The sequence below is a fragment of the Prionailurus viverrinus genome, chromosome A1 (assembly GCF_022837055.1).
Source record: "Prionailurus viverrinus isolate Anna chromosome A1, UM_Priviv_1.0, whole genome shotgun sequence".
NCBI lineage: Eukaryota > Metazoa > Chordata > Mammalia > Carnivora > Felidae > Prionailurus > Prionailurus viverrinus.
In genome coordinates, this window is record NC_062561.1 from 60396133 (window position 1) to 60412885 (window position 16753).

At 35.9% G+C, this 16753-nt stretch overlaps 1 pseudogene; it reads right to left on the reverse strand.

The window, feature by feature from the left end:
- Window positions 1–14493: 14493 nt before the first annotated feature.
- LOC125174419 (ORM1-like protein 2) lies at window positions 14494–14929 on the reverse strand (annotated as a pseudogene).
- Between the last annotated feature and the right edge of the window lie 1824 nt (window positions 14930–16753).

Here is a 16753-nt window from a genome sequence, read left to right on the forward strand (position 1 = left end):
TTCTCTGATCTTCTAGTGATGACATTAATTTGGTACCAAGGTTACAAATTGCTCTTCTGCACCCAGATACCAAGGTGTGTGAATTTTGTCCCTCCAAACAGTCGAGGCCATCTGAGGAAATTTACAAGTAGAACTGATCCTTCAGTCACTCAACATATTTATAGATATGTCAGTTCTGCTCAAAGCAGAGCATGCCAAGATAGTAACTCTTCACAGATTCTGTAAGACTTGCAAAGAGGCTTATGGGAACCACCTTTTAATTAGCAGACAGAGTTTGCTCCTCTTTGGGACACATTAACCCTAACCAACACACCAAGATTCTGAAATCTGTCAACGGAGAAATACTGGCAATCATTCATTTTGCTTCTTTCCACTGAAACGTTTCCCAAAAGATAATGATTTCTCAGTTAAAACACAAGGAGGAAATGATTTTGAAATTCCATTTGACAGCATTTTGTAAATTGAACCCCAAATTCTTCGTATCACTTTTCTGTTTAGATTACTCCATTACACTACTTAAAAATAACATAAATTCTATTGTTTTTGAATGCCTGCATTGCACAGACAAATTTTATAACTTTATATATTTTATTAAAGAAATATGTGGATTTTCTCCATATTTAGCTTAATAGAACTTGAATCAAACTGAAATGTTGTATCTTATTTCAATTAAATATGCATCAAATTTACACAATGCACTCTTGCAGATTTTTCTCTACTAAAGGATTTTGACGATATTTTGTTAATCTATTGCCGAATATGTAGACTTAACAAATCAGGTCAGTGAATACAAAATTAAAAGACTTTTGTTTAACAACATTGCACTTGTTCATTATGTAATGTAACCCTATAGTTTTGTTTTATGGTGTTTTTATTTATTTTGTTTTATGCAGATTTTATTTTTAAAAAGGGTATTTTGGATCTTTTAGTAGTATTCTATTTTATTTTGATTATATACGTGGGATGTGGCTCCTTTTTGTGTCTTAAGGGTAAAACCATTTTTTTCTAAATTTTTTTTCCTTTTCTTTTTTTTTAACGTTTATTCATATTTGAGAGACAGAGAGAGACAGCATGAGTGGGGGAGGGGCAGTGAGAGGGAGACACAGAATCTGAAACAGGCTCCAGGCTCTGAGCTGTCAGCACCGAACCCAACGTGGGGCTCGAACTCACAAGCTGTGAGATCATGATCTGAGCCAAAGTTGGATGCTTAACCGACTGAGCCACCTAGGCACCCTAAGGGTAAAACCATTTAATTTTAAGCCAGTCAAGTTATGATGCTACTGGTATGACTTACTTAAAGCTATAAATGATTTATTTGATTCCTGTATCTTTCTCCTTTTCTTCCTCTAGAAAGATTTAGTTGAGATAACATTTAATTTTCACTGACCTGTAAGAAATATTATTGAAATATATAACATTAACATTTCAGTTTAATATTACAGTTATGAAAATATTTCTTAATGTATTAAATTCTGTTGAATAAGTATAATAGACTTGGAGAAATTACAGAATGTTAATCAAAAATAAATATCTGATATTTTTAAATGTTAAACTTTTTAGAATATATGCCCCTTTTAAGCTCATTGTCTGAATATTGATAATTTAACCACTTACATTTACTTAACTAATTACTATTAATAAGTAATATGCTCATTTTTTCTAATATTTGTGTAACAAGGAAGATGTAGAGAAGCAAAAATGACCATTCATTATCACAATTGAGAAAGATAAGAGCCAGAGGGTCTGAGAAAATGCACACTATGCAATCTCTATAGTACCAGTAAATGGGTGAAAATAGTCTTTAACATATTATCTTGGTAGAGAACTGACATCTGGATTCAGGTGCAGAATGGGAGCCCCCTGCTTCTCTACATTAGTACACTAAATTAGCAATCAACTACTTCATTGTGGAATCCAGTGCTGTTTCCAAACAGAGAATGCCAGCATCCGATGTCAGGGTTGCTAAGTGCCTGATTACACTAAGACAATGAAGGGCTGCCAAAGCTTTCCTTTCGTCTAGCTTTTACACTAAAGCCAAGAGACATTTGGTATGCAGAACAGAACGTAGTCAAATATGGGTAATTGAAAGATTTAAATTAGGTTGTTTCTGTGTGATCCCCTTTTCTTTCAATCACATCCTTCTACTTTCCCTGGCCGTGGAAAGGGTGTGTTTGGATCTACGTTTCTTTTTTTAAGGAAATGATGTAAAGATCTACTAAAACAATCAATTGTTTATATTTGTTCTGTCTTCATCCATCCTAATGTGGTTTTAAGATTTGTGCACATTCAGTTTTATTTAACGTAATTGTTATAATCTCTAGGCATCCCTTGTTGTAATTAAGGGCTTAACAATCAGTTTCCCAAAATTATATTGGGTGTTCCCAGTAAAATTTACACAGAGGCATTTTCTCTGCCTTGACTTCACACACACGGCAACACAGTTCTCATCCTGTACCAGGTCTTGGTGTTAGTTTTAGCCCCAGGCTCCCTGAAAATAGACAAGTTGATTAATAATAAAATGAAGGTTATTCACTTCCAAAATTATCTGACATGCCTGTAATACTTGATCACTGAACAAAACAATCCTCCATTGTCCCCTAACTTACTTAGAGCTCTGTTTCCTCAAATGGTTTCATTAGTGTTCCATCTTAAATTCTACACGTAGCCAATGTAATATCCACACGAATGCTTCAGGATCTCACATTTATACACATTTATATGATCAGTCCAGACTTAAGTCTCTTATACATCCAACTTCATGCTGCCATGTCTATCTGAAATATTGTGGTTACTGTTCCAATCAAAGGGGCTACTACAGAGTTCTCTGTTCTGGTAATGGCATTACAAAGTAGAAATTTGTCAATTAATTATTTTGCTTCTTTCCTCTTCCTGCAATATCTTACATGCTTTCAGACCCCAGGCATGTCTTGCACTCTGTTTCATCTTACTCCAGTCTTGTCACATTAAAGATATGTGGGATGCTTTCTTGTTCCCTTAAACAATTCTCCATCAACTATAGGAGAAAGATAAAACTCCTGTAAGAAGACATTGAAACCCTTCATGATTTAGGCCCTACTCATATTACAAAACTCATCTTTTATCCTCCCCTACCTGAGGATCCTATCTTCCCCTACCCTATATACTTTATGAATCAGCACACTAGATTTTATATAGTTTCCTGATAAACCAGGTTCTTTTGTTCAACATTAGTCATTTATATTTTGTGTCAGAAAATACTCATTAGCCCCTATACTTCCCAGCTTCACTGGGAAAGACTGGGCTTTTGCTTAGTCTCTGTTTTCCAGAAGATGCTCCCCCACATCATTCCAGCTGGCTAATATATATCATTATTTAATTCTTTCTAAATGTTGTGATGGTTAATTTTATGTGTCAACTTGAATAGTTCAAAGGATGCCCAAGTTACACATTATTTCTGGATGTATGCTTTAGGGTGTTTCTGAATGAGATTAGCATTTGAATAAGTGGAATTAGTAAAGTACAAGTCTTCTCCAATGTGAGTGGGTATTAGGCAATCCACTGAGTGCCTGAATAGAGCAAAAGGTGGAGGAAGGAGGAATTTGCTTCCTCTTACTTCCTGCCTACCTACTTGATGCTACACGGGTCTTCTCCAGCCATACACTTTGATTTACACTCTTGGCATCCCTGGGACTCAGGCCTTCAGACCTGGACTGTAATGACCCCAAGGGCTTTCCTGGGTCTCCAGCCTGAAGACAGGAGATCATGGAAATTCTCAATGGCATTATGTGAGTCAATTCCTCATAAAAATATTGATCTGTTTCTCTGAAAAACTTTGACTAATAGAAATGTTACATCATTTAGAAATTTAGCCTAAATCGCCGCACAAGTTACAAGTGTCTCACATTTTTACTTTCTTACAGATCTGCAACTGTCTGTAACTCTGTAAATTGACTAACTCACTTGTGTCTCTTTCTTGGTTGTAGGAGGAACCAGATGCAACAATTTATCCTTCACCTTAAAAGGAATATTTCGACATGCCCCACACATAAATAAAAATAATAATTAATTTTTTATTAAGATTCAGTTAATTTTTTGAAAACCTTTTCAAATATATACATAAAAAATAATTCAAATTGAATATATCTCACAGGCTTGGAAAGTTTAGAATCTGCATTGAAAGGAAAACAAAAGCTGATGAATTAAAAATTTTGTGCTATACACTGAGAAAAAACACTAGGAGTTTAAATGAAGCAAATCTGAGATGTTAGTCATTATCAGACAGAAGTTATGGCTTAAACAAGAAGAAAAGTGTGTCTGTATCAGTGGGGCACATTATCTTGCTTGAGGACTCCCAGAAGCTATCTTTCAAAGGTAACTTGAAAAAGACAGAAACCAGAGTTAAGTGTTGTGACATAAGAGTGTTGGGAATTACAAAGTGGAGGTGACATTCGGGTCTAGAATTCCAGTTAGAGCATTAACCCCGCTTTGTGTGTGTAGGATACTGTTTGAATTCAGTATTCAAACTGAATTTGAATTCAGTTCAATTCAAATTGCCCCAGGGATATCCAGCATTTACCTTTGTGTTGGTAAAAATATTTTGTCATTTTCTTAACATTTTTTTATTTGTACCTTATCTTAGGACCTATATGAAATATACATGTAAGACAATGTCTACTCCTTGTCTGAAAATGTATGAGCTAAAACTACTTATGCTAACATTTCCCATGATGGCAGTGACTACAGTTTGGAGTCATGGCAAATTGGGTTTCAGTCCTGGCTGTGTCACTTACTAATTGTGTGATTAGAAAGATTTTAACTTTTCTAGTCCTCAGTTACCTCGTTTGAAAAGCACAGGCAATAATAATACCTACCTCAGCAATTATGAGGATGAAACGAGATGATAGACACCTGGAAGTAATTACATGCCCAATACATCTGTTTATTATCAATGTCAGGTGTCTAACATCTGTAATGTTGCCTCCAATATCTCCTTCCTAAAGTTAAAAGTCTCACTATGTTTTTATTGTTGTTGTAATTTTTAAATGATTTAAGTCTATTGTTCTGGAATTTATATAAATGAAGAAGGAGATATAGTTCCAGCAGAATGTCTTATATTGTGAATGTGCACGTTTTAGCATATACAAACATTATTCATTCTTATTTTTATATCTAAATATTGCTTTAAAAAGAGATGAAATAATATAAAATCCTGCATAATAAGAAAACAAAAATAGTTTGATATAAAAATAGTGTGCTATTAATTTAGGGCAGTGACAGGAACAAGCTCACAAGGACAATGACAGGAGTGAAATGGTATATTTTTTTTTAATTTTTTTTTCAACGTTTATTTATTTTTGGGACAGAGACAGAGCATGAACGGGCGAGGGGCAGAGAGAGAGGGAGACACAGAATCGGAAACAGGCTCCAGGCTCCGAGCCATCAGCCCAGAGCCTGACGCGGGGCTCGAACTCAGGGACCGCGAGATCGTGACCTGGCTGAAGCCGGACGCTTAACCAACTGCGCCACCCAGGCGCCCCTGAAATGGTATATTTTTTGAAAAGTATATGGTATGGAAAAGTGAAATGGCATATTGTTTGAAAAGTCTGAAGAAATTATCCAATATATAGAAATGAGAACATTGATCATGTAAAATTTTAAGCCATAACACCACTTTTATATATGTTATCCAATATTTACCTTCAAATGTTTATCTTAAAATATTGTCTCTTTCTAGTTAGGTTAATCTTTTTCCCTTCTTTCCTAATGAACATAGATGACAACATCAGCCTAACTGGAGATAGAATTCGGTTATGACTCTATAAAACTGTTTATTCTTCTGCCCTTTCTTAAAATGTTTAACCACATTTTATTTCAAATATTATTATACAAAGCAGGTTAATACTTAATCTTTTTTTTTAAAGAATCCAATATTAGTTTTAAAATCCAATACTATGAAGAATATGTGGAATACATTTTGTGAACTTCAGTCATTCAATGAGCATTAGTTGGACACACAATATTCCAGATCCCTGGAAATACACCTTTGAAAAACACAAATGTTGTTTCTGTCTCCATGGACCTTATGTATTTGTACACTCTGAGATATTAAGTGAACAGATCCAGGCAATATCTTTTCCCCAGACTCTGCTCCTTTCGAACACTCTAAATTTTAAAATGAACAGATAATAATCCTTAATTAAAATAATTGGAATAAATAAACAAGAATATTTACAAAGGAAATGTGAGTCACACTGAATATATTATGACTGAGACATACATCTTTGGTTAGTACTAGACGTCAACTACATGCAGCACAGTAAGATACGGCAGAAAGTAGGTTGTAACATAACTTACAAATGACTAAAACTTTCCTAAAATTTACAAATGACTTACAAATTTCCTAAAATTTGGAAATTTAAGGTATTTTGACATGTTAATTATGAAGCTTCTGCTTACGTAAGAGACAGAGATTGAGAATGATAGAGAGAGAATGGGAGAGATATTTAAAGTAAGGAATTGGCTTCTCCAAGATGTGCAGTTGGCAAGCTGCAGACCTAGAAGAATAAACAGTGTAGTTCTAATCTGAGTCCAAAAGCCTGAGAACAGATGGTGTAAATTCCAGTCTTAGTCCAAGGCCTGAGAACCATGAGAGCTGATGATGTGAGTCCAGTCTGAGTCCAAGTGTGAAGGTAGATGCAGACTGATGTTCCAGGTTGAAGATAGCCAGGAAGAGAAAGAGAACTCTTTCTTACTCAGCCTTTTATTCAGTTCAGGTCTTTAGTGGATTGGACGTGGTCCAACACCACTGGGAAAGGCAATCTTCTTTACTCAGTCTACCAATTCTCATCTAGAGTCACCATCACAGATATACCCAGAAATAATATTAAGCTAAATGTCTGGCACACTGTGGCCCAGTCAAACAGATACATAAAATCATTGATCACAGTATCATAGAAGAGAGAAGCAACAAAATGATTGAGTGCATTCATGTGAGTCACATTGTCTGGTTTCATATATGGATCTCAAACTATGTAGTTATATGACTTTATTAATACTTGGAGGTTAAAAGAGGAAGAGGTTTACAACAATATTTACTTATACTTGGTGTTTAAAACAAACATATATATTTATTTAAATAAAATAATAAAATGGAGGGGCGCCTGCGTGGCTCAGTTGGTTAAGCGGCCGACTTCGGCTTAGGTCATGATCTCTCAGTCAGTGAATTCAAGCCCCAGGTCGGGCTCTGTGCTGACAGCTCAGAGCCCGGAGCCTGTTTCAGATTCCGTGTCTCCCTCTCTCTGACCCTCCCCCGTTCTCTCTGTCTCAAAAATAAATAAACGTTAAGATTTTTTTTTAAAATAATAAAATGGATACATTTTAAATTTAGAAATAGTTTTTTTCATTATTTCATAATTAAAACTCTATAACTAATTTACACTTCTAGTCATGAGACTGTAATAACAATCAGACTAGACATTTCAAACTAGACAAATAACTGAAGGGAAAAGCACAAAATAAATGTTTTTAGATGTTGGACAGCATACAGTTCAGGACCATGATCTATGAGTAAGGACGCTAAATAAGATAAGCTTCACGATTATGCCAACTTTCTGCCTTGAGGCATTTTCTAAACCACAGTATGTATGTGAGGACAGTTGCAACATATAAAACATGCTGCCTTGTTAGGATGAGATCAGAGTGAGAAATTACACAGATACCTAAACATTTTAGAATGAAATGCTGGTGATAAGGCAACTAGGCAGGGAAAAAGATCTGTATATAAGAGCCTTCCCTTGAGTTTTGGGCTAGATCTCATGCATGCCTACTCTTTGCATGAGTCCAGAAAAAGAACAACTATTGGGAACAAAACAACTACTGGCATAAGAACAAGTATCCAAGGACTGTGAGATGAGTATCCCTGGAACTCCTAGAAGACAATTGTGTTGAAAACAATCATAATGGAAGGGCACACTGAGCATTCAGCGATCAGCAGGGGACCCCGAATTCAGTAGAGACCACAGAGACCCCTTCCCATAGTGTTGGGACTAAACTAGACTAGAAGCAAACTCTACATACAAGTGAATACTACATACCTAACACAATCTAAAATAGTCTTCAAAAAGGTCAAGATAATTGCCAAGTAAATTGATTTCCTGCCATGATAAAACTCCCACTCCAGTCCAGTGGTATACTATCCATAATGATTGGTGTACATCCAAAATTATATGCAAAGAAGCAAGGCTGTGTGATTCATAAAGATGAATTTTTTTCTTGATCAATAGCGCTACCCAGAAATCGCTGAAAAGATTGAAATAGCAAGCAAGGACATTAAAGCAGTGGTTATAAAATAATAAAACCTATTAAAGAAAAGATGAACAGGATGTGAAACAAGGAATTTAGTGGTAAATGGAACTTTTAAAAAGTAATCAAATGGAAAAATTTAAATTAAAATATGAAATCTGAAGGGGAAAAAGTCACTAGGCAGGATTACTAGTACGTTAGACAGTGTAAAAGGAAAGAGAGAACATGATGCCAGAGAAATAGAGATTATATCAAAGGAAGTACAGTGTGTAAAAATTGTGGAACCGAATGAACAGAGCCTCATTGATTTGTGGGAAAAAATACAATTTTATATGAAATTTTAGGTACATGCATGGAATTTTAGGCGCGGAATGTAGGTGGGCAGAACAAAGATTTTAAAAATTACTGAAAATGTTCCAGTTGTTTGAGAAGCATAAACTTGCATAGTCAAGAAAATCCACAAATCTCAAGTAAGATAAACATAAAATGACTCATGGGAAAATCATAATCAAAAGGCTGACAATTGGTAATAAGGATCACATCTTAAAAACAGAGAAATGAAAATATGGATCATGGACAGGTTAAAAGTGACAAGAAAAGACTTATGTGAAACTGTGTAAGCCAGTAGACACAGAGATAAAATCTTAAGTGACTGATGGAAAACAAAACAAAGCAGAACAAACAAAACAACAAACCTCGTCAACCTAGAAGTCTGTTCAAGTAAGAAAATCCTTAAATTGAAAGCAAACTATGTAAATTTTCAAACAAAAACTGAGAGTATATATTGTTAGCAGACTAGGGCAATAAAACTGTTATAAAAAGTTCTTCAGGATTTCACACAAAATTTGGACCTATATAGGGAAATAGAAAACATCAGAAATTGTAAATATACGAAAAATATATAAATATTATGTCCAGTTTCTTCATTCTTTCATTATCTTCTCTGAAGATAATCCAATATGTAAATCAAACATTATGACAGAATATTGCAGTTTAAAATATATATAAAAGTAAAATGTGTGTTTTAAAGTATAAAATATGATACAAAAATAACAATAATAAGTAAAGAGATTGGGAGAAGCTTTCGGAGGTGATGCATAAGCTTAGGCATAGATTATGGTGACAGTTTCATAGGTACATACTTCTCTCCAAGCGTCCAAGCTCATCAAGTTGTGCGCATTAAATATATGCATCTTTTTGTATGTCAATCATAACTCAATATAATGTTTTTAAATAAATGTATGATAACACTATCACAAAAGATGGGAGATAGAAAAATAAAACTTTAAGATTCTTAAAACAAAACATGAATGATCTAGGGATGTGTGTAGCAATATGGATTAACTTCAAAAAAGAATATGTTGAGTAAAAGAAAACAGACACAAAAGAGTGCACCCGTTGACTTATTTATATGATGTTCCAGAAAAGGCAAATCCAGGCAGTAGTGAAAACGATCAGAACAATGTTGAGAAAGAGAGTGGGGTCAGAGGGGATGATGATTTACTGGAAACATGCGCAAAGGAGGTGTGTGAGTGACAGACATTCTATGTCTTGATAGGTGCATAGGCTACATGGATGTAAGCATTTGTAAACCCATATGCAGATTGCCATACTAAAGATCTGTGTGTGACACTGCATACAAATAATACTTCAATAAAAATAAATAATTTTAATAAGAAATAACTGTTTAAAATTTTTAAGTTTATTTATTAGTTTTGAGAGAGAGAGGGAGGGAGGAGGAGAGAGGCAGAGAGAGGATACCAAGCAGGCTCCACATGCTGATCGCAGAGCCCTGACTTGGGACTTGAGCTCACAAACTGTGAGATCACGACCTGAGCCGAAATCAAGTGTTAGATGCTTAACTTAGGTGCCCCAGAAATAACTAATTACTTAAAACATATGACTTAGATATTCTCATTCTTGCTTTATCTCCTACCCCCAACTGCAACCCTTCCAATACCTGAAATATTAGATGATTTAGAAAGCATATTGAAATACACAGAAACTTTGAAAATCATCTAGTGTATTTCAAGAGTAATTAAATAATATTCTTTATCCCATATACAAAAAGATTCCTGGAAATGATAAAGTTGTAATCTCAATACCCATTACATTCACACAGTTTTGCTCACCTTAAATAAGCATTAGCTCCAAAGAATCATTAATGTGGGAATAAAACTTGACACTGAGTTTAGGACATTATTGTAATTTCCTGTACAAACACAGGGGCTTATAGTATTGTTAATACAAGTTTGCATTTACTCTGCTGGCCAGGGTACTGGCAATTTCCCTTAATTATAAAAAGTCCTTATGTTTAGAGCATAATGCACATAAGGACAAGGCAAAATGTTAGCAATTAATTCTTAAGTAGGAAGCCATGTGGGTACAATGCAGCATGAGTTATTCCACAGTATTTCAAATCCCACAAAGGGGCACTATCATCAAGAGGTTCAAAATAACTGGCTTCAAACATATAGTTAAAATTAATACAAAATGTACTGCCTTTGGAACCCAGTGTGAGCTGCATGAACCATTTTAGACAAATACTTAGCCTAATCTTACACCAACTGTAAATCATGGACTTTTCTCTTTTCAACTCTAAAAACTGTGGCTTGATTTTCTAGTGAGCAATTCTAGCATTCTTAAAATTAAAATTTTAAAGAAATGGCATGTTAGTCTAAAAAAGATTAAAAAAATTGTTCAGCTTGCCAATAATTTGTCTCCCATACTAATTTCTTAATGGAGGTGGCCTGACATTTTTTAATGAAACATAAGGTTGTTCAATTTTTCCTCTCTTCAGACAATAGGTGGTCCTTCTTTATCATTGGAGCAATTTTTTTTCAGATTAAATGTGCCAAGAGTAGAACTTAGTCTGTGCACACATTACAAATATCATTTTTCCATTAATAAAAAATATCATACATATAAAGCTAAAATAATATTTCTGTGAAAGTATATGAGCATAAACGTAACATAATATGTGGCGATATTATATGCAACAAAGATTTTAAATTTTTTTTTCAACGTTTATTTATTTTTGGGACAGAGAGAGACAGAGCATGAATGGGGGAAGGGCAGAGAGAGAGGGAGACACAGAATCGGAAACAGGCTCCAGGCTCTGAGCCATCAGCCCAGAGCCCGATGCGGGGCTCGAACTCACGGACCGCAAGATCGTGACCTGGCTGAAGTCGGACGCTCAACCGACTGCGCCACCCAGGCGCCCCACAACAAAGATTTTAAAAAGAAGAAGCAAAGATGGAGAGAATAGTATACAGAAAGGAGATAGATTTTAAATGCATATCTGTTTACTTAAAAACAAATAAAAAGATAATTGAGATCAGAATGTAATCATTGTTTTCTGTATACTTTTCTAAAGTTGTTGATCTTTGGATTAGTTTCCTAGGTCTTCTGTACAAAGTACTGCAAACTGGGTGGCTTATTACAACAGAAATTTATGCTACCACAGTTGTGGAGGCCAGAATCCAAAATCAAGGTAGAAGCAAAGGTCATACTCTCCTATTTAATGATATTATTTTTCCTGCTTCTCTCCTAGATTCTGGTGGCTACCAACAATATTTGGAATTCCTAGGTTTGTATTTTTGTTATTCCAATTTCTATTTCCATCTTTACATGGCCATCTTCTGTGTCTGTGTGTGCATGCTTCTAAATTTCTCTCTTTTTAAAAGGTACCAGTCATACTGGATTTAGGGCATACTCTGATCCAGTATGACCTCATCTTAACTGCATAGACCCTAATTCCGAAAATCATCTTGTTCACAGGATCTAGGGGACATGAATTTTCAGGGGACAATACTGAATCCAATACAATCATAAACAAAATATTTTTAATGTCAACTCTCTTTAAAGAGATAATCTCATTCAACGGAGTATTTGGAATTATGATATTGTGACTTTTACTCATCTATTTCATTGTTCATTTGCAAATATTTATTGAACACTTACACAGTGATAGTTGCTGTGTTTACTCCTGGTGGTAAAAAAAAATGTAGATAAACAAATAAGAAAAATACACAACTTACTACTATGTTAAGTCTTAAGTTTATCATTATTGGCTCTGAAAAATAGATGTTACCAAATTGTTAAACATGAAATATTCAATGTCATTTCTACAATGGAAGTGTCCCATGTAGGGTTCTCTTTTATTCCATATGGGCCATTTAATGCTTCACTGTCAATTTCTTGGGTTTACCCAAGAAATGATTTACTCATTGTTCCTTAAAAAAGGAATGATCACAACAGTAGCAATCCCACCTTTGAGATAATAATGATCTGATGACATTATGACAGTATTTAGCAGAAAAATAAGATTAGTCAAATTTTTCCCTAAAACATAACACCCCACATAGATACCATGTGCAAACTATATATATATTTAAAATATAAATGGGGCGCCTGGGTGGTTCAGTCGGTTAAGCGGCCGACTTCGGCTCAGGTCATGATCTCGCAGTCCGTGAGTTCGAGCCCCGCGTCAGGCTCTGTGCTGACAGCTCAGAGCCTGGAGCCTGTTTCAGATTCTGTGTCTCCCTCTCTCTGACCCTCCCCCATTCATGCTCTGTCTCCCTCTGTCTCAAAAATAAATAAACGTTAAAAAATTTTTAAAAATAAAATAAAATATAAGCAATATGAAACTCTATTACCTGCTAAGTTCTCAAACTCAGATTTTGGTAATAAAATATCTAGAGCTAATTAGGCTAATTTTCAACCAATTTCTGGCTCATCATACAATGATTTTCTAAATATGCTGTGGAAGTCACTGTATTCCAGGTATCTGCAATGACTATTAAACACAGACATTCTGTAGCCTGTGGCCTAAGACTACTAACTTATTCAGAATCTTTGGTGATAAGTATAACAATTTGCATTTAAATTAGTTCTCTAACAGATTCTTCCATTAAAGCTTAAGAACCATTGTTATAGCTCATAAACAGCATTACTTAAAAGGAAAATAAGCTCTTCCAACATGGAATGTTATAGCATGGAAAAACTGAAATGGGGTAAAGGGGTTAGGAGAGAGCAATTGGAAGGGTGTTTGAACAAATGGTAGGAAAGAAATAGTTATAGGGTGGGTGAGAAGAATTGGCAATGAAGGCGATCTTAAATCTTTGTTGGTGAGATAAAATGCCCAAAAGTCATAGTCAAATATTGATGAAATGTTATCTTACCTATGGGCAAAACCCAGAGACACACACATTTTTTTATTTTGGCATGAGATTTTTTACTAGCATTCAGACTAATTTAGTTTCTTGAAACCTGACCAGTTTTCCTCCTTAGAAGTGAAGTGACCTCACCTATCTGTGAAGAATATAAAAGGACAAATTATGAGCTTACTCTAGTGGCTATAACCTTATTCCTCCATTTATGGAAATTTACTTGAAACACTAAAATATTCCTCCAGAAATCTAAGGTCAAGTGAAATCAAGGTAAAAATGTCATATTTAGCTAATGTTACCCAGCCCTCCTGCAAACGTGTTTTACCAAGTTACATTTCAGTTATTATATATTGAACAGCAAAAAAGTCCCTCCATTTCTCAGACGATGGGGCAAAACAAGAGGAGAAGCAAAAATTCCAGCTAAGTTTATAAGTGGCAAAGTGGCTCAGCTGAGGGAATTTCAACGGAATGGACACACTCAATGGTTCTGTATAGCCTGTAGGAATAATTTGTCAAGACCTTCTGATCTGGCCTCTGCTTATTTCTCTTAACTATGTCTCCCAGTTCTCTTGATAAGCACCTTATCATCTTAGTATACTGAAGTTAGCCCTGTCCATCTCTTGAGTACATGCTGCATCCGTTGCCTAGAAGGTTCTTTCTATTTGCCTGTCTCAGAGCTACACATTTTTTTCAGAAAAAAAATATCTTTATCATAAAGAAAATACAAAGCAAGACAGAGAAGGAGGAGGGTGGTGGAGTGGGGGGAAGATCTGGAAAAAAGATGTCACTAAACATGCTGCCCAAATATGGTTTCCTGCTATGGAGGAGAGTGTTTTGTCCCTTATCCCATGTGCATTTCCTGATTCAAAGAACACTGCTCCTACCAGGGCTGGGCCTAGGGAGCCCCACTTTACAACATACTGTCTTCCAGGGAGTTTGGAAAAGGTTGTATAGTTCTCAGGCTTTCAACATATAGAAGGCAGCACGGAGAAGGCAAGGATGTTACAGCATCTTATTTCAGCTTCAACCCCAGCCCCATCCCTCAGTATTTGTTTATGCCAAAGGGACAGACCCTATGAAATTGGGACAACATAAGTAGCAGTAGGCTGAGCAATGAGGCATATTGACGAGGAAGTGAGCAGCATCAACTTGGTTTAGAAGCTGGCCAGGAGGCAGAGTACAATTGAAGAGATGCTGAAGAATGGCGGGAAAAGGTAAATTGGAATCCATAGTCCATCTCTTCCCAGTGTGCCAGTAGCAGAGCCATTCCTTCATCAAGGGTCTCCAAGGGTCACCATATACAAGAAGACCTACATAGCCAAGTAGTGGATGATGTTGGTCAGGGTCAGGATCAGGACAACAGAAATGCTGAATAAAGCCATGTGCAGTAGTCCCACCACGATGATGTGGGCCAGCCAGATGCTTTGGTGATTTGCCACTCTAGTGTTGGGGTTTTCTTTGCTATGTGACACCCCCATATTTGCCTGCCAGTTTCAGAAGCCCAACTAACTTGAGGTTCAGCCCTCGCTTCTACACTTGTGTCTCCTGGAAGCCTGAGCTACACATTTTTAAATGTTTATTTATTTTTGAAAGAGAGAGAGTATGAGTGTGGGAGGTGCAGAGAGAGAGACAGGGAATCCCAAGCAGGCTCCACACTATTAGCACAGAGCCCAGTGCAGGGCTTGAACTCACAAACTGTGAGATCATGATCTGAACTGAAATCAGGAGTCAGACCTTCAACCAACTGAGCCACCTAGGTGCCCCCTGAGCTACACAGTTTTAGTGACGTCACTCTGTTATAAACTCTTTAAAATTCTTAAACATTGCAGTTGAAAACTATGCATAACCTTTTACACACTCATATTTTACCTTTTCTATACCTCTGTTAAAACATTTATTTAATTATGTGAGTTATTACCACATCTCTCTTCTCTGGTAGCCTGATTGTTTCCAATGGTAGCTTTGCTTTCTTTATTTTGACACTTGGGTCTATATCTTTGTAGCTCCTGACATTTTTGAACTTTATCGGAATCCTGTGATTCTGGAAGAGAGGTACAGTTAGAGAAAGCCCCTCATCTTTCTGTGTTCTGGAAACAGCTTACTGGGAACAACCATTCTTCACCATAAGATTTAGATAAAACTTAATGATGCCCTTCCCTTTTGCTTCTCTATGCCAGCCCTCCAAATTCCCATCTCTCGCTCCTAAAAATTAGCTGAATCTCTTGTGCTCACTGATCAATCAGAACAAAATGCCCAACAAAACTTTGCTTAAGTTGCTCTCTTCCCAAAGCTTGTGAAATTTGACCCACCTTCAGCAGCACACAACTCCTCCTTGATAGCCTTTCCTGGAATAGGCTACCTAAGAGAAAAGACGTGCTTCCTCTCTACCCTATCTTGCCATTCACTACTTTTGCTTCTCCCTGGCTGTTCACTCCTCCCTATAAAATAAAAGCCCCTTTACTCTTGGTCAGAATATTCTCTCTACTGCAATCATGCCTCTGAATTAAGTCTTTCCTTACATAGATGTGGATTCATTTCTTATTTGATAATGCTTAATAACTATTTTCATAGATTGATGAATTAAAGGTAAATGCATCTTTTACCACTGCCTCTTCAAATTTTCCACACTTTTTTTCTAACAAACATACTGTCATGAACCTCAAAACTAATCAATATATCCTTATGTTTAATTGACCTCCTTACCCATACCTTTAGTTTACTATGGCTGCAAGTGTATGCTATCTCTGTTCCATTTCTGTTGTACTGGTTTTGACTATGATCATCTCCTCGTTTAGACAAACCACAGTAGCTTCCAACTCACTCTCCCTTTTTGAATCTCTTCCTCTTTACATTAATTTTTGCCCCCTTAGTCATCTTTGCAAAATAAAAATAGTTCCTTCTGTGTAATTCCTTATGGAACAAACTTAAATGGCACTCTGTAACCTATAGGAAAAAGTTCAAACTTATTGTCTTATTATAGAGAGAGATTAATTGTTAGACTGGCAGATCCCATTCTGCTCTTACTGCTGTTTGTGCTTGAACAATAATTTTATGGACTTCCTGTCCATCATAACCCCAGATCACTCTTGTATGCTTTCATGTGTTATATAATTTGTGTTATTTACCTGATGCAAGTTATTTGCTTAGGAAGTTCATGCTTAGAAAACCCCTATTCTTCTGAAAATTGAGTTCAAATTTCACTTCCTTAAATGCATGTCATTCGAATTCCAATCAAGATTAGGTACCCAGTTGTCTTTTCATATTTGACTTAATGTAGTACTTTCAACATATATTGAAGTGGC